Source organism: Ovis aries, chromosome 2, assembly GCF_016772045.2.
Source record: "Ovis aries strain OAR_USU_Benz2616 breed Rambouillet chromosome 2, ARS-UI_Ramb_v3.0, whole genome shotgun sequence".
NCBI classification, from domain to species: domain Eukaryota; kingdom Metazoa; phylum Chordata; class Mammalia; order Artiodactyla; family Bovidae; genus Ovis; species Ovis aries.
This window is the reverse complement of record NC_056055.1, coordinates 30673504-30700824: the sequence shown is the minus strand read 5'-3', so window position 1 is coordinate 30700824 and position 27321 is coordinate 30673504. Positions and strand designations below refer to the sequence as shown.

Here is a 27321-nt window from a genome sequence, read left to right as displayed (position 1 = left end):
GGGCTACTCTAGGTGCCTGGGCTTCAGTAGTTACAGCACAGGCTCAGTAGTTATGGCTCATGGGTCCTAGAGCACAAGATCAGTGGTTGTGACAGACGGACTTAGTTGCTACCGGGAATGTGGAATCTTCCTCGACCAGGGATTGAACCTGTGCCCCCAGCACTGGCAGGTGAATTCTTATCCACTGTGCCACCTGGGAGGTCCTGAAGTTTATTTTAAAGACTTTTTCTCACATTGTGGCAAAGGTGAAGAAAGTCAACTGACAAAAACATATTGTACCTGGAGCTCTTTGAACCTCCACACCCCTTTTAGAAAAGCAAACGTGCATATTCTGCCAAAAGTGATTCTTCATAAGCCATTCCTGGTCCTGGTGACTGCCTCCTTTGCTCTGATTTTTCTATCCTAGAAACCAGTACCATATGGAGTCAAAAGTTCATGATGTGGTGGAATCCACCACCCACCCACTCTTATAAAACTCAGACACAAGTTTCCCACATCCATCTTTTTTTTGCACCATGCCTGTGATTCACAGTTCTTCAGAAACCAGTAGCAGAGCTTTGGTAAAAACAAACAAAAAAGATACCCACTTTCTTCCAATCCCTGTTGTTTAGTCGCTCAATTGTGTCTGACTCTTTGCGACCCCATGGACTGCAGCACACTCCAGGCTTCCCTGTCTATCACCATCTCCCACAGTTTGCTCAAACTCACGTCCATCGAGTTGAAGATGTCCCTAGGATGTACATTTTTCATCCAGGTGTCTCATCTGCATTTCCAGGTTCTTTGGGATTCCAGGAACAGAAGCACTCTCAGGCTGGCTCCTACCATTTAGGAAAAGAGTCAGCCTCCTGGGGGCGAAAGATCAGGGCTGGGATGCCTTGGGCTTCTTCCCTGATGTGTTCCTCCTCCCCAAAGCACCCGCATCTTCTCTCCAGTGTCCCACCTTCACCTTGGCTAGGCCTCTCTCTCAGACTCACCTTCTTGTGTTTGTATCTTCTGGCTCCTTTTCATCTTGGTGCATCATCTTCTTGCTCATAATCTGGTTTCCTAGAAACTTTAGCTTGCTTATGGCCTCTTGTGACTTCTACTGAACTTTATATGTCTCCTCTTCTGCATCCCTTCAGCTTGGGTTCCCATAGCCTGATTCTCTCCTTTCTCAAGTCAGGTTCCTAAGCATGAGAACCCCACTGGCCCAGCTCACTCCCTCTTGGTTCGTCCATGGAGTGGCTACACCTGGGACTAACCATTTAGGTGGGCTGGGGTCCTGTGATAAAGCATAACTGCCTGGCTCTTTGAAGACAGTGGGAGCACTGGGCCCTGGGATTCCTCAATCCATTATTTCTTCTAAGCTGAATCCCTAACAATCCATGGACATTCTTTGAGACAGAAAGGAAAACTAGACTCAAAGCAATGATTTTTCAACCTAATCAAAAAAGGGAACAAATAATAAGTATGAATATTAATTGCCTTATTCCCTATTCTAGAGGATTTAAGATAAGATCTATTGTTGACCTATCTCTTTACTTCAACGAGCTTTATTCAAGTACAGGACTTCACCACCTCCATGTCCACCTGGCCAGGCTCTAAGTGTGGGTCTATTTTTTTGCCCATTGAGGAACATGACAAGTTCACCACTGAAAAGAACTGAAAACCTTTCCCTGCTGCATGTCACCTTGGCACTTTGCTACTGTGTTGGCCTCGCTGAAGACAGTGAATTAAAAAACCCTCGAGATCCAGGCTTGGGAAATCTTGATCTGTACATGCCTATGAAGGGAGAGTGCAGTGGGCATTTTAGTTACCCTGGCCTGTCTGGGGCTTGCTCAGTGAGGTTCATGAACACTTGTTGATGTTTTACCTTGTCTGTGGGCATTAACTTCCCCCTTCTCTCCCCCAGCCCTGGCCTGCCCTTGGTGCTATAAAGGGCCCCCAACCTGACACAGTTCCTCCACGGAGGGTGCAGTGAGCCAGGCTACAGTGTTCAATACAATCAGCACCGCTGGGGGAACCTATTATGGGGTGTGTGATGTGATAGGGAAAATTAGGAATGAGTGGTCTTTGATTTCTGTTTAACTCACTAGCTCTCCCCCAACTCATCACCTCCAGCTCGACCTGAATTCCCTGCGTTGCTGGGTGCCTGCCCTATTACCTCTCACTGCTGAGCTTTTGCTCCTGAGTTCTGTCTGGGAAATGTTCTCATTCTACTTAACCTTTTCAGTCTGAGATGTTGCTTCCTCTAAGAAGACTGACTTGACTCCCTCTCCCTGGGATGGGACTGGATTCTGTGACACCTACACCCACATGCTTCCATGGCAGCTAGTGTTTTTCTTCTGTGTTGGAATTATTGCTAATTTCTTTGAGTGGAGACCCCTGGAGTACAGTGCCCTCATTGTTTGGTGCATAGAAAATGCTCAACAACTTCTTGTCTTGTGTTGAATGTGTGAGCTTGAAACTTGACTTGGCTAATGGAATCTTCTCATTCACTCTGGATTTAGGATGATATTATGCATTCTGGTGAGAATTCATAGCAGCGCTTTAGTCAATAGCTGATATTTCTAGAACAATTATCACATATGAGCACTTCATGAAGTGCTTAAGTTTATCACAGGATTTTGTCTCTGTCATTCTTTTCAACCAGCAAGGCAGATATGTATTAAAAAGCAGAGACATTACTCTGCTTACAAAGGTCCATATAGCCAAAGCTATGGTTTTTCCAGTAGTCATGTACAGATGTGAGAGCTGGACAACAAAAAAGGCTGAGCACTGAAGAACTGATGCCTTTGAACTATGGTGCTGGAGAAGACTCCTGACAGTCCCTTGAACCGCAAGGAGATCAAACCAGCCAATCCTAAAGGAAATCAACCCTGGATATTCATTGGAAGGAATGATGCTGAAGCTGAAACTCCAATACTTTGGCTACCTGATGTGAAAAGCCAATTTACTGGAAAAGACCTTGATGCTGGGAAAGATTGACGGTGGGAGGAGAAGGGGATGACAGAGGATGAGATGGTTGGATACCATCACTGACTCAATGGACATGAGTTTGAGCAAGCTCTGGGAGATGGTGAAGGACAGGGAAGCCTGGAATGGGGTCACATTCTGTGGGGTTGCAAAGAATCAGGCAGGACTGAGGGACTGAAAACAAAGGTAGATACTACTTTAAACTCTGTTCTACAGACTAGGAAACTGAGACTTAGAAAGGCAAAGGGAATGGCATCTGCCATCCAGGAATAAAGTGGGCAGGACAGAGTTGTAACCTGGATGATCTGACCCCAGGCTTCCTGCCTGAGGTGACACCTGGTGCCATCAAGCTCCTGGAGCTCCTCTGCTCAACACAGGCATTATAAGCCTGCAAGAGACTTAAAATGCACCTCTCGGTGTCTTAAACTGTGCTTTCTACTAGCCAACTTGAAAGTGTCTTCAGCTTAAAAATATGTCCCAAATCCAGGATGTCCTGCCAACTGAGGCAAGGCATTTAAAAAATTGTAATTCTTATGAATGTAATCTAATTTTTTTCTGTTCTTCTGTTATGTTTCTTTTGGTGTTGCTTTTTAAAATTATACAAGTAATACCAAAGTACATTCTTCTTTCTCAGTCGTTCAGATGAGTTAGGAATACACAGAGTACAATGTGAAAGGCCTCTTCACTACTTGCTTCTCCTTCCTGGGCAATTTCATTTTCTACCTGAGAGGTAACAATTGTTGAGTTTGGAGTGGATCCTTCAAGTCCTTCTTCTATGTATGTGGCTAAGGAATCAAGTTCTTTTTCTACATGAGTGGCTTCATACTCTGTGCAACATTTGGTCCCTTAATTTTTTTCCTGCTGGATGCTACATCTTGGAGACCAGCCTCTTTCTATTTAAGGGCTTTATAGTATTTTCTGGGGCTTCCCCGGTGGCTCAGACAATAAAGAATCTGGCCTGCAATGCAGGACACCTCGAGCTTGATCCCTGGGTCGGGAGAATAACCTAGAGAAAGGAAGTGTTACCTACTCTAGTATTCTTGCCTAGAGAATTTATGGACAGAGGAGTCTGGTGGGCTATAGGCCATGGGGTCACAAAGAGCCAGACATGACTGAGCGACTCATACTTTATAGTATTTGCTAGCCTTTAACTCTTCCCTTACTGATGGAAATATGGGGAGTACCCAGAAAACTGCAAATCACAGCTTGCTTCGACTTTTTAAAAATGTTTATTTATTTTGCTCTAAAAAATGCTCAAGAGGAGTGCTCATTTTGTGTTGAGGTTTACTGCCCCTTTTCACAAATTCATACAATCAGTGCCACTCACATTTCCTAGGATGAGGAAAGCAGTCCATTTTGTTTCGGTAAAATTAGCGACTCACAATGTGGCCTCTCCCAGCTGAGAGAGGCCCAGTCTATTGTGCGCCTGGAAGGGGCACAGGATGTTGTTACACTTGGCTACCCAGTTGTACAATGGTGTCCGAAATTAGGCCCCGAGCTAGTTAAGCCCTTGTTTGCTCTTCAGATACTGACCATAGATTGGCACAATGGGAGTGCTACCTGCGCTCTCAAGGCTTACAGATGTGTGTGTAGATGTGTGGTCTGTGTGTACGTGTTGCGTGGGTGGTATGAATGAAAATGAATGGTCTGTGTTGTGTGCAGTGTGTGTGTGGTGTGCATATGTGATGTGTGGTGCATTGTATTGTGTGTGTGTGGTGTTCGTGTGGTAAGTGTAGGGTGTATGTAGTGTGTATGAAGGTTGTGTATCGTGTGTGTTTGTGTATGTGTGGTGTTTCTGTGGTATGTGTAGGGTGTGTGTGTGTGTGCATTGTGTTGTGTGTGTAGTGTGTGTGGTGTGGTATGTATATCGTGTGTGTGTCTGGTATTTGTGTGGTATGTGTTTGTGTGTACATTGTGTGTGTTGTATATGGCATATGTGTAGTGTGGTGTGTGTGTTTGTATGGTGTTTGTGTAGAGAGTGTGTGATGTGTGTGTGTGTGTGCAGTGTTTGTGTGGTATGCATTGGGTTAGTGTGCCTTGTGTGTGTAGTGCATTGTGTGTAGTGTGTGTGGCACATGTGTGTTATATGTATGTCTGTATGGTGTTTGTGTAGAGAGTGTGTGATGTGTGTGTGTGTGTGCAGTGTTTGTGTGGTATGCGTTGGGTTAGTGTGCATTGTGTGTTGTGTGTGTGTGGCACATGTGTGTTATGTATGTCTGTATGGTGTTTGTGTAGAGAGTGTGTTGTATGTGTAAAGTGTGCATGTGTATGTGTATGCAGACACCAGCCCACTCCTCTGCACACTCGTTCATGTGAAGAGAAGGTTTACCTGAGTGGAGCAGTAAGGGGACAGTGCTCCTTGACTCACTCTGCTTCATTGCTCTTGCACCAATTACTTCCAAGTCCAGAATGCATGCAGAACCTAAAGAACCCATACTTCCCCTTCCGTGTACAGCATTCTGCAAGGACAATGAACATCATCTGTTGAATCTGCAAATGCAGAATCTCCTTGTGGGGAAACCTTGGGGAAATGTCTTGCTAGGAGTTATCCTTGGAGGAAATGCTACTCAATACATAATTGATGAGTGAGTTGTGGTGATTCATTTTACTTGAATCTATTACTGGGGCGTTTGGCTTCAAAGTCCTCTGGCTGCTCTGTTTTCTGTGACTAGAAGGATCTACTTTATTCATGTTAACAGCTCAATGTTGATTTTTTTTTTTTCCTCAATTTGGTTGGGTCTTAGTCTACTTTCATTTCTCTCCAACAATGAAATTTGAAAATAACCCATAAAATACCGAGGTAAATTCATGTATTAATTTAAACATTCATAACTCTTAATGCAATTCTTTAAGAATTATCAAGATAAAAATAGGGCACTGAGATTAATCACAAAGTACATAAGGTTCTTTGATCATGCGCTGAGGAAATCCAAATTCTTTATTCTCGTTCCCTTTGGGATTGGGGACCAAGTGTCAGTAGCTACCAGAAATCAGCTGAAGGTGAAAGGACAATATTAGCTTTAGTCTTCAAAATATAGGGCTTTAGGATTACCTCTCTGTTCTCTCTAAAATGTGGCTCTTGAGGGAGGAAGCCCCATCTTCAGAGCAAGCCTGGACCACTGTAACCCAGCCTCCTGCACGGAGTCTCCGCCTGCTGCCAGACTGCCACATCAAGAGGCAGAGAGCTCTCAGAGCTGGGCTCTACCCAGTTTACTTCCCATCTGGGAGTAGACAGGCGGGTCTGCTGACTCTCCCCTGCTGTCACCTATCATACAGGTCAGGTCTTGTGGATGGGTGCCTCCAAGGGTCTCTTCCAGAAGAGATGTGCCTTCCCCAAAAGGCCCCAAGAGCAGGGCACTATAAGCCCCCAGAGGTATGACCGAGTTTATCAGCTGAGTCAGAAACAATCAAGTTTATAATCCGGGATCTGATATTAATCTCTGCTTCCTCCAGCCTGGCTATGGGGCTGAGAGGGTAGCTCTTTCCTCCCAGAGCGCCTGCATTTTTTGAGGATGGAGTGAATGTTTGTGTTTTCATGAGGCCATGCGAAAGGAATGTGAATATTAGAAAAGAGCCCTATTTGTTAAAATGATAATTGCTAGAATGCTCTGAAGGCATCCATATTTGCTCTTCTACTTCTCATGAAAGCCTGAAGAATGGGGCAACATCTGACCCTGATGACTTGCACTCACCAAGGCCCTACCAGATGACAGAAACTTGCTGTCGATTTGGTTATAATTTTCACTAATGACTTGGATTTCCCTTTGGCCACCAAATATTTCAAAGCAACTGGTTTTTACAGCATCCAAGAGCTGACTAGCCCCATGGCAGTTGCCCAGACTAACTTCATGAAGCGAGCGTGTGAATAAAATAATAAACGAGTGTATAAACATGCATAATTTATTTGAATCAATATTCATGCTTGATTACACCGTGGGCTGTTTCAGATGTTTGAAAGCCAGGCCTGGCTGGCCCCCGCAGACACCCCCTGCGGTAATTCCCTCAGGAAGTGAGCTCACCTCCCCTCCTGGAAGAGCGTTTAAAAAATGCTTGTGTTCTTCCTGGTGCCAGCTCTGCGGGACTGGGGTCAACTATGAGTTTCATTTACTCCTTATAACAACTGAGAGAGTCCTCAGGAACAAGCTTGCCTCCTTGTATCTTTGCATTTGTTTCCTCCTGAGCGGTGCCTGGGCCTTCTAGTTCAGAGGGCCTTGGGGACAGGGAAGGAAGAGAGGAAGAACAGCAGCCCGTGAGAACATGGTCTCTTCTTGTGCTTTCTCCAGTCAAGCAAAGGCTCCGTGCTATGGTTTAGAGGAGATGCTGGGCAGATGGAAACATTTGCATGTGCCCACTTTAACCATCCAAAGGTGTCAGCCTCCGACAACCAAGGTCCCAGTGATGAGCAGCAGCATGGCCTGGCAGTGTGTCAAGTTAGGTCAAATCAGACAGATCTGGTTTGCACCCTGCCTCTGCACATCACCAGCTGTAAAACTGCTGGCAACTTACTCAGCCTCTCTGTGCTTCAGATTTCCTGTCTGTAAAACAAGGATGACAGAAGGGACTTCCCCATCGGGAACTGAAATGATCTTAGAAATCCTGCTCATAGAAGAATGAATGAGGAAACGACCAAGGATTAGTGAATTCCTGGCTCTCCAGGACTCTGCACACATTTTGTGCAAATACCCCCTGGGAGGAGAAGGAGAACCCCGTGTTTCACTGGGACCAGACCAGAGGTTTAACAAAATCTGTCTTTTATGCTCCGGCCACCTCTTCAGCACAGTGTTTTATGTGTCTTCTATGGAACATCATAGGTGTAGACAAGCTCTCATCTTTCAAGAAGTCATGGATTCTGGCTGGACTTGGCACTCAGACAATCAGAGGCATAGATTTTACTGTCTCTCCCAAGTCATCCTTATGATTCATGTCTTTACCTTGTCGTAATAACACAATAAAAAGGTCTCTCAAACACCCAAGTGGAGGCTATGTGTTCAGTTACACACTCTCCAATTGTCCAACATGCTTCTAGGTCACTTTACCTTTCACTCCAGTCTCTTCTGCCTCAGTCTTCCTTGTTCTGTCACCAGTGGAAAAAATTATTTCCCTAAAGCTCAGAGTTTTTAAATCTTGGCACTACTAACATTTTGGATCAGATAATTCTTTGTTATGGGGGTTGTCCAGTGCCTTGAAGGATACTGAGCAGAAAGCCAGGCCTCTACACACTGGATGCCAGCAAGCAACCTTAGCCTCAGCTTGACAACTGAAAATGCCTTCTGACATTGCAAATATCCCCTTGGGAAGGGGGAGCAAAATCCCTCCTGGTTGAGAGCTACTGTCCTAAATGACTGCAACATGCTTTTAATATCACTTTAAAGACAAAGATGGGTGGTATACATGTATATATATACACATGGAGTGAGCAGCACCAAAGAGCTCTATAGTGCAATCCGACACCAGAAGTTTGGAAGTTCTCTTACTTCTCGGGTAAGCTCAGCCTCCCTTCTCTTCTCTCCTTCTGCCTAACTCTATGTTCAAGTAGGAAGCATTCTAAAAGCAGGTCACAAATTAGAGTCCCATGAAAAACAGGACTGCTGTGGAGGGAGTAGAGTTTTTTGAGTTGCAACTTTAGAAAGATTGAAAAGGCTGTTTCTTTGTTCTCTTTCTGCCTCCTTTTTTCTTACCTTTCAGTGTGGCTGGTGAGGTAGGACTCTGCAGAGAACTTCCGCTTGGAAAGTCAGGAGGGGCTGGGGTAGGGCTGCAGGGAAGGGAGGCATTGTGTAGGCAGTCTCTTCTCTCAGTTCTTCTTTCTGCCGGGAGCTGGTTCTGATGAAGGGACTTGCACCAAGGTGCTGGACAGAAGGCTCCATTTCAAAGAGGTGCTATACACTGAGCCACTGGTCTGAACCCACCACCTGGGTGGCTGGGATGGGAGGCATACAGCTCCAGGTGGCTAGGATCAGAGAAAGCTGTTGGTGGAGAGTTGCAGAAGCAGATATGCACCTGGAAAGAATGAGAAGCCACGTGGCAGCGGAAGCTATGTGGTGCAGAGATAGGGGGTAGAGAGTAGAAAGAAGTGGGGAGTCAGGGGCTGAGTAAGGTGACAAGTAGCTTTGAGAGGCCCCCCTGACCACTAGAGCTACTGTAAATGCCAATTGGCAAGAAATAGCATTTCATTTCTCAATGAGGTTTGATGAGATAGGTTTTTTCCCTCAACACTCTTCTCATCCTCACAGTAAACTCCTGTTAGACTAAGCAACCTTATTGTGTGGGAAATGCCTAACTCAGTGCATCTCCAACTTCAACCTACATATCTCCAGAGGTCCACAGACATAGTCTCTGCTGTGTGCAAGAGGTCTGAGAATAAGTCTGGCTTTTAGGTAGGCCAAAAAAATAAATACAGTCACATTCTGAATCATTTACAACAATTATACTGTCCAGTACGGGAGCCCCTGGCCACATGTGGCCATTGAGCATTGAGACATGACTAGTCAAAAGCAAATTATGCTTTAAGCATAATACACAGACTGGATTTTGAAATGTTGGTAAGAAAAAAAGAATATGAAATATCTCAGGAAGTTCTTATACTCATTACCTGCTGAAATGATAACATTTTGGGTTCAGTTCAGTCACTCAGTCATGTCTGATTCTTTGCGACCCCATGAATCACAGCACACCAGGCCTCCCTGTCCATCATCAACTCCTGGAGTTTAATCGAACTCATCTTCATCAAGTCGGTGATGCCATCCAGCCATCTTATCCTCTGTTGTCCCCTTCTCCTCCTGCCCCCAATCCCTCCCAGCATTAGAGTCTTTTCCAATGAGTCAGCTCTTCGCATGAGGTGGTCAAAGTATTGGAATTTCAGCTTCAGCATCAGTCCCTCCAATGAACACCCAGGACTGATCTCCTTCAGAATGGACTGGTTAGATTTCCTTGCAGTCCAAGGAACTCTCAAGAGTCTTCTTCAACACCACAGTTCAAAAGCATCAATTCTTCGGTGCTCAGCTTTCTTCACAATCTAACTCTCACATCCATACATGACCACTGGAAAAACCATAGCCTTGACTAGATGGACCTTTGTTGGCAAAGTAATGTCTCTGCTTTTGAATATGCTATCCAGGTTGGTCATAACTTTCCTTCCAAGGAGTAAGCGTCTTTTAATTTCATGGCTGCAATCACCATCTGCAGTGATTTTGGAGCCTCCAAAAATAAAGTCTGACACTGTTTCCACTGGTTCCCCATCTATTTCCCATGAAGTGATGGGACCAGATGCCATGATCTTAGTTTTCTGAATGTTGAGCTTTTAGCCAACTTTTTCACTCTCCTCTTTCACTTTAATCAAGAGGCATTTTAGTTCCTCTTCACTTTCTGCCATTTTGGGTAGTCTAAGTTAAATAAAATGTGATATGAAAATTGATTTTGCCTGTCTCTTTTGACTTTTTAATTGTGGCTACTAGAAAATTTTAAATCATATATGTGGCTTATATCTCATTTCTATTGGACACCACTAGTCTAGATTATCACCCCACTCCAGTACTCTTGCCTGGGAAATCCCACGGGCAGAGGAGCCTGGTAGGCTGAAGTCCATGGGGTTGCGAAGAGTCGGACACGACTGAGTGACTTCACTTTCACTTTTCACTTTCATGCATTGGAGAAGGAAATGGCAACCCACTCCAGTGTTCTTGGCTGGAGAATCCCAGGGATGGGGGAGCCTGGTGGGCTGCACAGAGTCGGACACAACTGAAGTGACTTAGCAGTAACAGTCTAGATTATGCATTCTTAAAGGGGGTGATATTGTACTTTGTGGAGTAAAAATTGGTTCTTGGGGGAAATGTGAAAAATTGTAATCTTTAACATATTAGAGAACATATATACATATAGCATATAAACAGATATATAGTATGCCTATGGTATTAAAATTTCACAATAAACTCTAGCTTCTGGAGGGCTTTTTAGACAAGACCTTAGTATGACATTGAAAGAAGAGGAATAATACTTTTGCTTTAACTTCAAGTTATGGATAATTTTTCAAAGCACACATAGGATCTGATAATGAGAATAGATATACATAGAGACTACTTATTTTGGGTAAGGGTTGGAATGAAGTCTTTGGTCATAAATCCCAGTTATGTCTAATAAAAACTCTTTTTAAAAAATCTTAAAAAAAATTGGGAAAACCACCCAACTGCCATTTAAACTAAAATTTCCTGTTGGTGCCAGTGATTCTAGCATAATTTTTTTTCTCTCATAAATTGTTTTCTACTATTTTGAGCATTGAGTATCTTCAGATAGTAACAGAAGATTTAAAGCCACACCCTATGCTTGACAGTGATGCTTTAGGACAATTCCTAACCACTAGAATCTCCTGGATATAAAATCTTGTCTTGAACCATATTTGAACCTTTTGGTATGAGAACCCTGCTGGTTGGCTGGCACACCATAGCTTCCTGGTTTTCAGAGAGAAGACTCAAGAGAGGCGCCTTGGACTTCAAATGGCTATTACAAAACAACATTTTGATGAGTTAAGTGTAAATGAATCAGAAGCATATGGATTTAATTAGCCTCCAAACACAGCCATTTCAAAATGCAGAAAGGAAAAAAGCATGCTTGTGTCAAAACACATCTTGAGGTTTTCCTGCTAAATTCAAAATGATGGAAAAACAGATGGGACCATCTGCCAAATGTTCAGGTTGTACTCTCCACATGTACTCTCTTATCAGGAACACAGAGCAGTGGGAAATTTCTACCGCAGAAATCAACAGCGTTTCGGCACTGTGTTTGGCAGCCCATTTGTGGCCTACATTTAATTAAACCAGGGCTGCGCATGGCTGCAGAGAATGCAACTTCTAAGTTTTTGAAGATGGTCCAGGGTGCAATCCACATGGGACCATGTGTGTGGTCTTCTTTTACTGTTGAAAACCCCCATATTACTCTTCTTGTGCCCCTATAAGTTTTTCCACATTACCTCTCAAGCTGGCCATGAAGACGTCTAAGGGCTGAATACAAGTTACTTCTGTTGCCTGTTCTTGGTGAAACTGAGTGGCGTCAGGCAGAGAGTCAAGGAACATACGTGCGTTTTCACTTACATGTGGAACTGTTCTTTCTCCCCAATGAGAAAGGTGCTAAAAGTTCAGGGGTCAAAAGCTGCATTCAAGTTGAAATGAAAGGAGGGGCCTGGTGGGCTGAAATAGGACAAGTCTCAGACTTTATTCATACTGAAGCCAGAATGGAAACAGGACAATTCTTTTCATAGCTTTTTAAGAAATCATGTACCAGGGTTAAGCTATTTTATGCATTGAGGTTGTGCAGATTTACCACTGAATGGGCAAATAACACCACACATTTGTTGAACAAGAGCCTACAAAGTGCTTTTTCATATATTAATTTTTAATCTTCACAACAACCTGTGAATGGGGCGGAATGCTCCTCATTTTCCAGAAGAGGAAATTGGGCTGATTGAGGTTCAGAGATCTGAAGTTCTCTCAGTTAGGAAGGGGTAGAGCCAGACTTGATTGCAAGTCTTTCAGTTCTACGACTAGGGCATTTTTCACTCGCCCATCCCACCAAGGAGGAATATGGAAATTACAAGTTTTATTTAGGTGTCTATGGTAGACTTTCACCCGCTAGCCAAAGATGCCTCCCACTAGGGGAAAGCAGAACACGTCTTGGGGCTCCTGAACCTCTGTCATGGTTTGCTTGAAAATCCTGGGAGATATTTGTTGTCCTGGTTTAATTATTCAATTGCTCATTTGTGTTCGACCCTATGGACTGCAGCACGCCAAGCTTCCCTGTCCATCACCAACTCCCAGAGTTTACTCAAATTCATGTCCATTGCGTCGGTGATGCCATCCAGCCATCTCATCCTTTGTTGTCCCCTTCTCCTCCTGCCTTCAATCTTTCCCAGCATCAGGGTCTTTTCCAATGAGTCAGTTCTTTGCCATCAGGTAACCAAAGTATTGGAATTTCAGCTTCAGCATCAGTTCTTCCAATGAATATTCAGGACTGATTTCCTTTGGGATTGATTGGTTGGATCACCTTGCAGTCCAAGGGACTCTCAAGAGTCTTCTCCAACACCACAGTTCAGAAGCTTCTGTTCTTCAGCATTCAGTTTTGTCTGTAGTCCGACTCTCACATCCATACATGACTACTGGAAAAACCACGACTAGACGGACATTTGCTGGCAAATGTCTCTGCTTTTTAATATGCTGTCTAGGTTGGTCATAGCTTTTCTTTCAAGGAGGAAATGTCTTAATTTCATGGCAGCAGTCACCATCTGCAATGATTTTGGAGCCCAAAAATATAATGTCTCTCACTGTTTCCATTGTTTCCCCATCTATTTGCCATGAAGTGATGGAAAAACAGACTGGTTCCAAATAGGAAAAGGACTACGTCAAGGCTGCATATTGTCACCCTGCTTATCTAACTTCTATGCAGAGTACATCATGAGAAACGCTGGGCTGGAGGAAGCACAAGCTGGAATCAAGATTGCTGGGAGAAATATCAATAATCTCAGATACACAGATGACACCACCGTCATGGCAGAAAGTGAAGAAGGACTAAAGTGCCTCTTGATGAACATGAAAGAGGAGAGTGAAAAAGTTGGCTTAATTATGAACAATGCTATATTTCTGTTAGGAAAGAATGAGGGCAGGAGGAGAAGAGGGTGACAGAGGATGAGGCAGTTGGATGGACATCTCACAGACTCAATGGACATGAGTTCGAGCAAACTCTGGGAGATAGTGAAGGACAGGGAAGCCTGGTGTGCTGCGGTCCATGGGGTGGCAAAGAGTTGGACACAACTTAACAACTAAACAACAACAATTTCACTCTCAGAGGTATTCCAGTTAGACGGTAAGTTATCTAGATATTCTACTGTGAACCCAGTCTAAAAGGGTCAAATTTTGCTGGTTTTATAATATTTGAATAAATCCTTGAATCTTTTCACATCAGGAGCTTCCTATGTTTTTCAAATCACTGTTTTCTTACATGGTAGGGGAACGTCTGTTTCTAGAGTTTTCAGACCCTCAGGTATAAATTGGAGAAGGAAACGGCAACCCATTCCAGTACTCTTGCCTGGAGAATCCCACCGACGGAGGAGCCTGGTAGGCTACAGTCCATGGGGTCGCAAAGAGTTGGACACGACTGAGAGACTTCACTTTCACTTTCAGGTATAAATACCCAATATAGAATGAAAGCATTGGTTAGATATCCATGCAATTCTTTATCCCTTAGTTCTAAAAAGAAATCCTACAAACTGTGTCTTGCTCCAAAGTTAAGTGTGGTTTTCTCAGTTCCCCCAGGCAGGGATGGTCCTGGGCACCTTTGCTGTTCCCTGCCTCTGCTCCTCTCCTTCCCTCAAGTATTGTCTCTTCTTGTCCCTATGCATACAGCGCCCTCAGATTGTTCTCTGGGTTCCTGCCAGTCTCTCGCTAAATGTCTTACTACATCCCCTCAAAGTTCACATTTTCTCAATTTTTTTGTCCTCAGATGTGTTTTAAGAAAGCAACTGGATGCCCTCACTTCCAGTAATCGTCCTAAGCCTTGTTAATGGAGGTGTTTGGGGCAGGAGGACATTTCATAGGCTGTCTGAATCACAGAGCTCACAGGTAAGGCTAGTCCCCTGTAGGGTGGGGTGTGAGGAAAGAGGCAGAGGGAGGGGAAAAGATTTCTGTGGAAACCCCTGACTGCTGAGAGGAGTTGTCTCCATGCCTTGACCTGGCCCTTTTCACCTGTGGACTGCTTGCTTCCATGGAAAGGGTTCAGTCACAGCAAGAAATTCCCTGGAGAGTGGGAATCACAGGACGGACTGAAGAGAGTTGCATCACGGCCACTCTGGCGACTTTTTCTCTCCTTGAGGACTTGCTCCGTCCTTCTCCTCCACAGGGCATTCTTCTCTGTGACTTTACTGTCCTGGAGGGACGTGACCTGGGCTGGTGCTTGGACATCAAGGCTCCTACATGGCTCCCTTCTCTGGCCACCTTCTACTTTCTGCCACTCACTGCTCTTTGCCTGCTAAGTTGCTTCAGTCATGTCCAACTCTGTGCGGCCCTGCCAGGCTTCTCTGTCCATGTGATGCTTCAGACAAGAATACTGAAGTGAGTTGCCATACCCTCCTCCAGGGGATCTTCCCAACAAGGGACTGAACCCATGTCTCCTTTGTCTCCTGCATTGCAGGTGGATTCTTTACCACTGAGCCACCAGGGAAGCCCCCAGGATGGCTAGCATTCATCAATTTCTTCTTTCCATGTAGATAGAACCTATCTCCCTATTGAGAGATGAAGTCTATTCCTCTGCCCCCTTGAATCTGGGTGGGCTGGTGATTTTTAAGAAATAGAATACTGTGAAAATGATGCCTTGCAGCTTATACCCGAGTCTCTTGAAACACTAGCTCTGGGAGAAGCCAGCACCTGTGGAAGTCCAGCTACTTCAAGACCACCATACTGTGAGGAAGCCCAATCTAGCCATATGGAGAGATGCCGTGCCAGCCCCAAGCCACTCCAGCCATCCCAGACCAAACACCACAGAGCTGCATGAAGAAGCCTTCAGATGAAGTGGGCCTTGGCTTTAGACTGGCTGCACGATACCAGAGACCTCAAGTGAGAACCACCCAGTTGATCCTATCAACCTCCACAGCCATGAGAAGTAATAATAAATTATTGTTTTACTCTGCTAAGTTATGGGGTGGTTTGTTAAGCAGCACCAGATAACTGGAACAGTGAGTAAGGGTGCAGTGAGGGCCAGGGGTATGGCAGGATACCAACAGTAGGCTGCAGGACAGCACACGGAGTGAAAGAAAAAGCTAATGTCTAGGCCTCCGAAAGGACACTCCATTGATCAGGTGACAGGGAAGAGGGGACAGTCACTTCCAAGCACTGATCTCTGTTGCTTTTTTCCTAGAGTCCCTCCACTCAAGAGTCAAGTTCTCAAGAGGGGAGGAGTCCTGTTATCCTAGCATGTGTCAGTGGCATCTTGAGCCAAAGGCAACAGGTGTCTTGACATCTTGACTGACAGTAAGACACTATAATTGCCTAATAGAGAAGGTAGTTCTTGAAAATTAAAAAAGGAAAAAAAAAATGAAGAAGGAAGTGATGTGAGGGGACCAAGATAAAGGGGAATGACCCCTGAGAGTTCAAAACAAGGCCTGTTCACTTCACAAGTAACTCTGCTGCACTCACCCCCCAGTTCACTTTGCTATCTCCTAGTTTTCCAGTTATCAATTCTGAATCCAGGACAGGAATCTGATTTATTTAGTTCATTTTTTCAAGTCTGGCTACATAGGCGCCTGGATTGTCAAATGGTCAACTTCCCATCCTTTGGTCCCCAAAGCTGTAGCAAGATGGGAGGGCTCAATCATATGCTACAAAAACCTCACTGTGCCTCCTGGGGAAGGGGGCGTGGGAGGAGCCATTACCTGCAGAAGGGGATGTGCCTGGGCAAGAATTCCATACTGACCACATAGGGAGAGTTTATGATAATGGACTCTAGGTTGAAGTCCCAGCCTTACCACTGGCAAGACTCTACAGAAGCTACTCAAACTGTGATGGCCAATTATCTTCTCTGTGATCATAATATCTACCCAGAGGCTTTTTGGGAGGAGCATATATCAGCATACTGGTGGTGCAGACAGTAAAGCGTCTGTCTACAATGTGGGAGACCTGGGTTCGATCCCTGGGTTGGAAAGATCCCCTGGAAAAGGAAATGGCAATCCACTCCAGAACTATTGCCTGGAAAATCTCATGGACAGAGGAGCCTGGTAGGCTACAGTCCACAGGGTCGCAAAGAGTCAGACACGACTGAGCAACTTCACTTCACTTCACCTGATATATGAGCTTTTAGTGGTGGTATCACATCATTTCATCATTTTTATCTAAAGGTTGAGGTCAGCTACCAAGTCTGATGCTTAACCCCCATTGAAGAGGACAAAGACCGTTGGGGCAGCAGTTACTGCATGCCTCTGGTCAGTACCTCCTCACCCTTGCCCTTTTAATGCATAGTGATTTCTAGCAGCTAGTCCCTGCTTCTCTTTGTTGTTGTTTAATCATTAAGTTGGTTCTGACTCTTTGCAACTCCATGGACTGTAGCCTACCAGGCTCCTCTGTCCATGGGATTTCCCAGGCAAGAATACTGGACTGGGTTGCCATTTCCTTCTCCAAGGGATCTTCCAGACTCGGATTGAACCCACATCTCCTGCATTGGCAGGTAGATTCTTTACTGCTGAGCTGCCAGGGAAGCCCCTGCATCTCTTTACTGAAGGGCTTTCTTTGTGTCCTTAGGTGACACAAAGGTGAAGGCAGAAGTGCAGGGAATTCGTAACTTCTCGCTCCCCCAGCAACACCCCTCCAACGCTGTAGGAAGCTGGTGTATAAGTGCCCTTGCCCATTGGGTGGAATGCTTCAGAGACATAGGTGTGCCTGCATCATTTCCTAGAATATGATGATGGACTCTAGAAAATTCCATGGTAATTTCCAGAATTCCTCCAAGGGATCAAGCTCCAGTTGTCTACAGTGGTAGCTTGCTGGATGATGCATCTGTAATTAGGGGCTTATCCTACCCCATCTCACTTCCCCACTTCCACAGGTGTTTCCTAGCATCCTATATGGAATGAACTACTTACTTACACGCAAATTCTTGTCTAAGGGTCTGCTTCTGGGAATACTCAACTAAGAGAGAGATAGGGAGGTTCCCTAGTCTATGACAAGAATGGTCCCAGCTTCTGATATTTGTCCTGTCTTGGTTCCTGAATTTCATGGGGACAGTCCTTAGAGCACCTGGACTGCAACCCTGGGCCCTGTGGTCCTCCAAGCAGTGCCCTCTTCTGTTTCCCACTGAGACCTCTGCTGTCTTGGCATTAATAACATTCTTTGAGTCCTCCTTCCCAGCTCTGTGTTTTTAGGAGATGGGCTATGGTCCACTAAGATGCTTCTCAACCTGACTTTCAGAGGAGGGAATAGACCCCTGAGGGCTGTGAGACTTTGGAAGGGGCTAATCATGTTAAGAAGAGGTGGCAAGAATACACAGAAGAACTGTATAAAAAAGATCTTCACGACCAAGATAATTACAATGGTGTGATTACTCACCTAGGGCCAGACATCCTGGAATGTGAAGTCAAGTGGGCCTTAGAAAGCATCACTGTGAACAAAGCTAGTGGAGGTGATAGAATTCCAGTTGAGCTGTTTCAAATCCTGAAAGATGATGCACTCAATATGCCAGCAAGTTTGGAAAACTCAGCAGTGGCCACAGGACTGGAAAAGGTCAGTTTTCATTCTAATCCCAAAGAAAGGCAATGCCAAAGAATGCTCAAACTACCGCACAATTGCACTCATCTCACATGCTAGTAAAGTAATGCTCAAAATTCTTCAAGCCATGCTTCAGTAATACATGAACTGTGAACTTCCTGATGTTCAAGCTGGTTTTAGAAAAGGCAGAGGAACCAGAGATCAAGTTGCCGACATCCACTGGATCATTGAAAAAACAAGATAGTTCCAGAAAAACATCTATTTCTGCCTTATTGACTATGCCAAAGCCTTATTGTGTGGATCACAATAAAATGTGAAAAATTCTGAAAGAGATGGGAATACCAGAACACCTGACCTGCCTCTTGAGAAACCTATATGCAGGTCAGGAAGCAACAGTTAGAACTGGACATGGAACAACAGACTGGTTCCAAATAGGAAAAGGAGTACATCAAGGCTGTATATTGTCACCCTGCTTATTTAATTTCTAGGCAGAGTACATCATGAGAAACGCTGGACTGGAAGAAACACAAGCTGGAATCAAGATTGCCGGGAGAAATATCAATAACCTCAGATATGCAGATGACACCACCCTTATGGCAGAAAGTGAAGAGGAACTAAAAAGCCTCTTGATGAAAGTGAAAGAGAAGCATGGAAAAGTTGGCTTAAACCTCAACATTCAGAAAACTAAGATCATGGCATCCGGTCCCATCACTTCATGGGAAATAGATGGGAAAACAGTGGAAATAGTGTCAGACTTTATTTTGGGGGGCTCCAAAATCAATGCAGATGATGATTGCAGCCATCAAGTTAAAAGAGGCTTACTCCTTGAAAGGAAAGTTATGACCAATCTAGATAGCTATTAAAAAGCAGAGACATTACTTTGCCAACAAAGGTCCATCTAGTCAAGGCTATGGTTTTTCCTGTGGTCATGTATGGATGGGAGAGTTGGACTATGAAGAAAGCTGAGCACTGAAGCACTGATGCTTTTGAAGTGTGATATTGGAGAAGACTCTTGAGAGTCCCTTGGACTGCAAGGAGATCCAACCAGTCCATTCTGAAGGAGATCAGCCCTGGGATTTCTTTGGAAGGAATGATGCTGAAGCTGAAACTCCAATACTTTGGCCACCTCATGTGAAGAGTTGACTCATTGGAAAAGACTCTGATGCTGGGAGGGATTGGGGGCAGGAAGAGAAGGGGACGACAGAGGATGAGATGGCTGGATGGCATCACCGACTCAATGGACATGAGTTTGAGTAAACTGGGTGTTGGTGATGGACAGGGAGGTCTGGCGTGCTGCGACTCATGGGGTTAGTCGGACACGGCTGAGCAACTGAACTGAACTGAATTATAGCAGAAAACTCATCACGTTGTTCCCTCTCCCTTTAATGTGAGTTCTGCATTTAACACAAATAAATGTGCTTTTAAAATATGCTTGTTTTATTATTGATCAGATAAAATTGATGGCTCAATAAGATGGTCCATGCTTATTCTTGGAATTGATTTTCTGATAGTTCTCCAGGTTCTTATTTTGACCTATTGGAGAAGCCTGTATCATAGGGTGACTTGGGACCTAGGCCTTTCCTAGGCTATTTACTACCCCAGAGGAGGGCCAGGCAGGAGCCAACCCAAGAAACAGTGGGGTTTCTTACTTCCAGTCTGGCCTCACCTGGAGAGAGCTGAGCCAAGTGATTTGCTTCTTAGGCGCTGGTGTGCGGACATAACTGACTGCTCCCAAGTCTCACACTCAGTTCTTTTCTCCAAGGCAGATTTTTAAAGCATAAGAAGTAACAAAGGTCTTAGTATTTCCTCTCTCTAGTATCTCCTGTCTCTTGGAACCACTCTTCTTTTTGGAAGACGACTGGGAGAGGGGAGGGACAAAAGGAAGAATTTGGTTTCCTTGGTGATCCAAAGGATGGTCTCAGCCCATCTGCCTTCCTTAAAGACCTTATTAACATCCCTGCCATGTGCTATGAGAGATTTAACCCACTGCTGCTCTTCTTTAAAGATGAAAAAGAACTCCTTTGCTTTCACTTTCTGAAAGCAGAATGCCACGAAAATTTAGTATTTGTTGAAAAAGATATTAATAAGTTCATGACCTCTTGTCGATGCCTGGGTGGCTGGACGGAAGCGGTTACAAGGAAGTGGGTAGCCCACCTCAATATGTCTTGGTGAGGAGTCATGAGGTGGGGGCTTAATCAGCTCTGGGGGCCCAAGAATGTATTCTATTTAAAAATGCATGCAGACAACATGTTTAACTTTTACTTTTTAAAACTGATTCAAGAAGCTAATGAGATTTTTAAAAAAATTATATTATTGAAGTCTAGTTGACTTACAATATTGTCTTAATTTCTACTGTACAGCAAAGTGATTCAGTTATATAGTCTTTTATATATTATATAATCATATATATAGCTTATGTCTGATATAATCTTATATATAGATTCTTTTCCACATTCTTTTCCATTATGGTTCAAAATATGACAAATAAGCTTATCTACAAAACAGAAACAGACTCACAAATATAGAGAACAGAGATTGTGGGATTTGATTTCATGTTATCTGGTAAAGCCAATGTCAGAGTCCTCTTTTTTCCAATTTGCACCCAAAATTTTATTCAAAAATAATGTGCTATGGAGTAACAAAGGATAAAGTGGAGAGAAGGTGGAGTTGATGAGCTAATTAAATGGCCTTTATGCCTTTTGCAAGCTGGCTAATTTACAGTTGAAACTTCACAACAGGCTCATTCTTCTTAACAACATCTGCATTTTATAAGGCGCTCTGTGACAGCGGTTCTGCCATTATCTGCTGTGCATTTTATAATATGTGCTGTGCTGAGCGCCCAAGGCATGGTCAGGGAAGGCCTTCTTTCCACGGTGCGGTGATTAGATTTATGGCCCGGTCTCCATCTGAAGAGAGATTAGCAGGACTAAGGCTGTTTAGTTTGGCAAAGGCGAGAGGAGCAGGGGATGTGATAGGTACATTATAGAAAATGATAAATGAAGAAAGGGAAGACTTTGGGGGCCCCTCATTTGCCATTGCAAAGACACTTAACACACTCTGGTCTCCACCCTGAGCATGTCATTAACCCGGGTGGTTTGAGGTTTTGGAAGGAGCATAGGCAGGCAGAGAGATAGCCTCAGGGAGAGGCGCTGTACTGATGGGAAATGTCTGGGCCGATATATTTATATGAAATAGCACCTATGGTTACATTAGCAAGGATCGGTTTACCGGGGCCATCCATCCTACTTGAGGGCATGGTGACAAGGCTGGCTGTGCTTCTTGCTTCCCCGGGGAGGGGCCCCAGACGACTTGGCACCAGTCCCCTCCACAGGGTGTCTGGGTTTCCAGCAGCCTTTTCTCCGTAGGAGATGGAGGAGGAATCCAAGCACTGAATGGATGCAGGAATCTGGGGGGCTGCGGGATGCTGCCAGTCCTTAGGAATTTAGTAAGGGCCACTATCAACGTGGGCGACTGAGACTGCTGGCCAAGTGGGAGAGACCTGAAAACTGTTGTCTTTTATAACTCACCTGGGACTTCCTATATCTCTGGCTCCAAAGGGAACCGGATCCTTTAATCCCTGCAAGCCAGCTGACTCCCAAGCGGTACCTTGGATGGCAGCAGTGGTTATCAGTGGCAGGGTCTTGGGGCACGTTCCTAGCTTCTTCACTGACTCCTTTTGTCATCCCCGATTTCCTGGTTGAAGACTGCTGTCCTAACCCCAGGCTCCCAGAGGCTGGGGGTGGGAATGGTGGAGGGTCAGTCTGTTAATGTCTGACTAGCTCTTTGAAGTCTGCTCTGTGTAAGCAAAGCCCCCTAGGGCCCCTCATGCTGTAAACAATTCCAAACTGACCACCGCTGGTGAGTGAATTCTTCACCTTCCACCCTTCCCCTCCCAACAGCTCCCGAAGCAGCTAAAACCTCCTTTGCCAAACTGACTTTCCTTGACTTCCCCCTTCCTTCCTCTCTGTCCCTCCCTATCTCTTTCCCTTCCTGCTTCTGGTTTCTTTTCTCTCATTCTTGTTTGTTTGTTGCATATTTGGTTTCCTATTTTGTGTAGGAATCTTGATTCAGAGCTTCCTCTTGGATGTGTATGGAAACTTGTACCGAGGCAACCAGTTTGGCTGGTGGGTCTTTCTTTCTCTGAAACGGAAATGCAATGGACTCCAAACCTAAACGGTGCTCCTCAGACATCTGATGTTCTGGGGCAGTAGAAAGAACAGTAGGAGGAAAGCATTTTGATTTTTTTGTTTGTTTCTTAGTTCTGTGGCTTTGAGCAAGTCGTCTGAAATCTGGGTTATTGTCTTCAGCAGGAGGCAAATATCCATGTCCTATCTGAGATACACACACACACACACACACACACACACACACACAGCCACCCAGAACCACCTTTTCTGGAGATACTGAAAGGGACATATATGGGAAATTTGGATGCTCAGTGGAGGGGCTGATGGACCCACCAAAGAGTGTATAAGACAGAACATCTAGACAGCAAGCCATTGTTAGGCATTAAATGGCTTGGGAAGTACTATTTTACAATTTGACCCAGATGTGTTATTTATACTTGTTGTTGTTCACTCGCTTAGTCATGTCTAACTCTTTGCAGCCCCATGGACTGCAGCACGCCAGGCTTCCCTGTCCTTCACTATCTCCTGGAGTTTGCTCAAACTCATGTCCATTGATAGTCATAGTAATTAATTGCAAAGTCATATGCTGATGGGCTTTTGTAAAGAGAACTGATGAAGGCAGTGGTAAAACAGATTGTATAGGGGTGTGTGTGTGCTGTGTGTTCAGTCACAGCCGACTCTTTGCGACCCCACGGACTATACCCTGCCAGACTCCTCCAGGCTCCTGGAATTTGCCAGGCAGGAATTCTGGAGCAGGTTGTCATTTCCTACTCCAGGGGATCTTTCCAACTCAGGGATCGAACCCTTGTCTCTTGCGTCTCCTGCATTGGCAGGCGAATTTATCTTTAGCCAAACTTAAAAAGCCTAATGAAATGTGTTGTGTAAGGGCAAGATCATGATAGCCACGTGTGATGTACAACACATTGAGACTGCACTTTATTATCCTAGACTCTTGACATTGGGCTGCATTTGTGAATCAAGCTGGTTCAAACGACAGTGAAAGGTCTGGAGTCAGCTAGCACAGCTCTGCTAACTTCAGGCAGCTAACTCCTCTGAGCTTCTCAGTTGTCCAAACAGCTAATACTTACTGGGCACCTTCTGTGCACTAAGCATCCTTCTTAGCAAATATTATTTAATATCGCAATAACCCATATGGCAGGTGCTATGGTTATATCTGTTTTACTGATAAAGGAAACTGAGGCGCCGGGCATTGAGAAACCTACCCAGGTTCAAATAGTTTGAATGTGGTGCTGGCAGGGTTTGAGTCCATAACACACACCCACCATGGTCCTAACCTCATACTTTAGTCAGGATTCTCCAGAGAAACAGAACCAGTAGGATATGTAATACAACGTTTCCTATGAGAAACTACTCGTGCAGTTATGGAGGCTGACAAGCCCCAAGATCTGCAGGGTAAGTCAGCAGATCATGGTTAAATCGAATGCCAAATCTCGAGCTCCATTCACATAGACTGGCCTGTTGTGTTAAGCTAGCTGACCTCTGCAGATGTTGTGCTCCTTGATAGAGAGGAACAGTATTTCTAGAGGCAAACCATAATATCTCTTCCTCAAGGCATTTCTACTTTCCCCTTCTCAGTTCCTGGGCTCCCCCTTCTCCTTGCCCATCTCTGAGGCTCTAACCAGGAGCCCAAGCTGGGCTGAGGTGACAGAAAGTGTAACAAGGACAGTGAGCCAGCTGCCTCTTGTCCTGCTCACAAGGGGCGCTGATTCCTGGGCCACCCACTCTGGTTTTATTTACTTCCAAGCCACAGTGAGGTCTGGGAGTCGCTCCCAGGCGGGGCCTTCTCCCTGGTGAGCAAGTCATCTCAGGGGGCGGGAATCGCCCAGGGCAGTGCCTTTGAGAGATGTGGCTGACTCTGTTTCAGTTCTCCGGGGTGGTCAGCCTGTAATTTCAAGATTTACTGGCCTCACGGAGATAGCCGCAAATGGGGCAACGGCAGTAATTACCAGAGGCTGCTCGGCTAATCCTTGGTTACAAATGTTAGTTAGAAGCTAAAGAAGATTCATGCAAGCATTTCCTGGAGTTCGTGGGCTCCGTGTCCTTTTTGCTTTTCTTTTCCTCTCCTTAAAAAGGGAGAAAAATGAGAGAGACAGAGAGAGGGAGAGAGGGAGGGAGAGAGACAGAGAGAGGGAGACTGATTCTTATTTAATTTTATTGTGGCCACTAGGAATTAACTTCTTTGAAGTCCAAATTATTTTAATGCTTTTTTAGCTTTGTTTTATATTTGGAATTGGAAAAAATTAGGAAGCTGAATTCCTAAAGCTCATGAGAACCAGTGTTGTAGGTTTTGCCAGTTCGTGGCTGAAGATGGGCTGAACAGAATGATTTGGGGGGAAATGTCTCCAAGCTGAGTAAAAGAAATAAAACTTCTGGGACTCCTGCCCTCCTCGGAGAAGCCTGGAACGTGAGTGCCTGCCTGCTGCTGTCCTGCCGGAGCGCGGCTGGAGGGAGTTGCTTCATATTGTGTTCATTATCCTTAGAGAATCCTCCCTCTGGGACAGCAGTATTAACACTGTGTGCTGTGTGAAAGTGACAAGAGATGGCCTGGGTCTTCTAGAGATGGTCCTTGGCCTTTGCCAGACCACTTGCTATCGTCTCGGCCTCTCTGGAGGCAGTTAGAGGTCATTCGCTAGGCCCAGGAGGGCTCTGCCCATAGAACTGACCCCAGAGGAAGAGAACAGCATTGGTTGTTTTCCTCCAATTCCTATTTTCCTGAAGTTGCAACTTACTGCAGGCTCTTTTGCTCCTGAGGGCTACATAGACTCCCACCCCTCCCCAAGACCATGTCACAGCACAGGCATCACTGGGAGCCCTCTCTCACAGGTCAGGCCATCTACACTCCCTTCATTTGGAAGGGCCATCACTTTATAAAGCCTGGTGGTTTTAAGACTCCCTCCAAAAGATCCCTGGTGTCCACCATCAGCCCTGGAACAGGCTATTTCCACCTCCCTACCCATGGGAGTCTGCCTCTCCCGGGCAGCATACTGTCTCCTGCCAAGTGCAGCCTCCCAGTGAGGCTCCAAGAGGTATTTTCCTCTTCCATGGGGCAAGGCAGCATAGTTACCACAATAGTGGTCGTGACAATAAACTCCAGCATATTCATCTGACCCTGGAGTAGAGCAGGTACCCAGGAAGGGAATGGAACTTCCCTGAGAATGTTCTTTTCCCCATAACTAGAGGATACACTCAGAGAAGGCAATGGCACCCCACTCCAGTACTCTAGCCTGGAGAATCCCATGGACGGAGGAGCCTGGTAAGCTGCATTCCATGGGGTCGCTAAGAGTCGGGCACGACTGAACGACTTCACTTACACTTTTCACTTTCATGCATTGGAGAAAGAAATGGCAACCCACTCCAGTGTTCTTGCCTGGAGAATCCCAGGGACGGGGGAGCCTGGTGGGCTGCCGTCTATGGGGTCGCACAGTCAGACACGACTGAAGTGACTTAGCAGCAGCAGCAGCAGAGGATACACTGATGGACTAGACTAGAAGGAGAAAAATGGTTTTTACTGAAATAACCAATGTTTTCCTCTTTGCTTGAGTAAGCACTTTCCAAAGTGGCAATTTCCAAAACTTGAGCAAAGCATATTTATTTTGTCTTGATCAAAGTGAGCTTGTGCATGGTCTCTCAGGACAAGACAACTTCTCCGTGATTTGGGGTGCCTTTGCCAAATCCTTGGAAACAAGGTGAATGTCTGTGGCACAGAAGTGAGGGCACATGTTTTGAGGCAAGCAGTTCTGAAACCTGACATTGATGCTATCAGTTGCCAGCTGAGAGGTCCTGAGTAAGCTATGCCAGCTCTCTGCACCCCAACTTTTCCATCTGCTACTTAGGATTGACGGTGAGTTGTGCCCAGGGTCCTGTGAGGACCATAGGTGATAGACAGATTCCAGCATGTGGCCCGGTGGACAGTGAGTGCTTAAGAAATTCTAGTTGAACTGGTTAGAGTAAACGGATGCCCTGTCTCTCTCAGCCTTCTAGCACTAAGCGCTGGAAGCCTAGTGTCCCCTGCAGGGACTTCTCTGGTCCAGGACAGCTCCCCAAACAGTTAAGTGAGTCAAGTGAGTTTCTATTAAAAGCAATGCCAAACTTTTAACCCCCAATCCACTTATTAGCCACTGAAGCTGAATCACCTTTTCTTACTGTTCCTCCCTTCCTTCTTAGCTACCAAATCTCGTTGCTGTTTAAACTTTTACATATAGTTAGATAGCATCACTGACTCTCTAATGAACATGAATCTGAGCAAACTCCAGGAGACAGTAAAGAACAGGGAAGCCTGGCATACTACCGTCCATGGGGTCGTGAAGAGTGGGACGTGACTTAGCCACTGAACAATGACAACAAACCTTTTACATACAGAAAGTGAAAGTGAAGTCGCTCAGTTGTGTCTGACTCTTTGCGACCCCGTGAACTGAAGCCCACCAGGCTCCTCCGTCCTTGGGATTCTCCAGGCAAGAATACTGGAGTGGGTTGCCATGTCCTTCTCCAGGGGATCTTCCCAACCTAGGGATCGAACCCAGGTCTCCTGCATTGCAGGCAGACGCTTTAACCTCTGAGCCACCAGGGAAGCCCTTTACATATAGTGTCTCATTTAATTCTCAAGTAACACTTGTGAAGCACAGTGATTAATTTTATGTGTCAGTTTGACTGGGTCATGGGTGCTCACATATATAGTCAAGCATTACTCTGGGCATATCCGTGAAGGTGTTTCTGGACGAGATGAACATTGCTGTTGCAGAGAGAGTAACGTAGATCACCCTCCTAATGTGTGTGGGCCTCATCCAGTCAGTTGAAAACCTGGATAGAACAAAAAGACTGACCCCCCTTTGAGTAAGAAAGTACTCTTTCTCCTGGATGGCCTACAAACAGGGACATCAGCTTTTTCCTGTCTTCAGACTCTAACTGAAACACTGGCTCTTCCTGGGCCTCCAGCCTGTTGGCCTTCAGCCTGGAGCCACACCATCAGCTCTCCTGGGTCTCCAGCTGCT

General features: G+C 45.2%; 1 long non-coding RNA gene and 1 other non-coding gene across 4 annotated transcripts in view; one reads left to right on the top strand and one right to left on the bottom strand.

Annotated features, from left to right (window-relative positions):
- Window positions 1–15622, top strand: part of LOC105607122 (uncharacterized) — a 78051-nt gene extending 62429 nt beyond the window's left edge. For 2 of the 3 annotated variants that reach the window (XR_009599526.1, XR_001027318.4), the window contains exons 2-4: window positions 13943–14117; window positions 14437–14555; window positions 15338–15622. This is a non-coding gene — a long non-coding RNA (uncharacterized LOC105607122). Of the gene's footprint in view, window positions 1–3444; window positions 14118–14436; window positions 14556–14832 lie in introns of those variants that run through there. The other variant, XR_009599525.1, reaches the window with a different exon arrangement.
- An 11206-nt stretch (window positions 15623–26828) lies between these two features.
- TRNAC-GCA (transfer RNA cysteine (anticodon GCA)) lies at window positions 26829–26900 on the bottom strand. The gene has a single exon. It is a non-coding gene; the product is annotated as a tRNA-Cys (tRNA).
- Window positions 26901–27321: the final 421 nt, after the last annotated feature.